Raw genomic sequence first — 669 nt, 5'->3', positions numbered from 1 at the left:
GAGTTAACCGACGTCTATTCACCAGCTACAACATAAACCGGTGTTTCATCAAACTTAAGCAACGGCAAGCAATCTGGAGGACAATTGCATGCATCTTCAAGCGGAGCGAGGATGCATAGATATGCAGGAACAAAGGCCACGTTGTTATTCGCCGAAGTAGCAGGCAACGTGATTTTACCAGAAGCAAGGGAACTCAGATTGCGCCTAAGTATCCTAGATATGATCCTAGATATGGAGTCCCAAGCAATTCTGTGCAGATGGTTAAGTGTACGAAGCAGGTGCATTGAGACCAAACACCAAGCGAACTTAAAATGAACCCATTGTGCTGCTGCTGCGCGCCATTACTAGCCATTAAGAAGTCGGATGGTGCAGGGGTCTCGGAAATGAAGCTATCCAGCTGTCTGTCCGTCTATTTCTAGATCCGAAGCTACTTTGAGTGCTAGAGACTACATGCACCTGTTGCAGCACATTGTCTACGTTCACGTGTTTCATTGTGATCACGCGAACAAAGCTGCAGCGATAGTAAAGGATTACATTCATTTGCACCGATGCAGAGGTCATCGGGCAAAACCACGTGGAGGAAGAATGCCTGAAGAGTTGAAGAGGCACTCGAATAAACTAATAAACAATAGGACATAAAAGTGACGATAAGGAGGTCTAGAGATGATT

This window comes from Orussus abietinus, unplaced genomic scaffold (genome assembly GCF_000612105.2).
Source record: "Orussus abietinus isolate OABI.00-Male unplaced genomic scaffold, Oabi_2.0 scaffold109, whole genome shotgun sequence".
Taxonomy (NCBI): Eukaryota; Metazoa; Arthropoda; class Insecta; order Hymenoptera; family Orussidae; genus Orussus; species Orussus abietinus.
The sequence above is the reverse complement of the archived record's forward strand: the minus strand, read 5'-3'. Positions refer to the sequence as shown.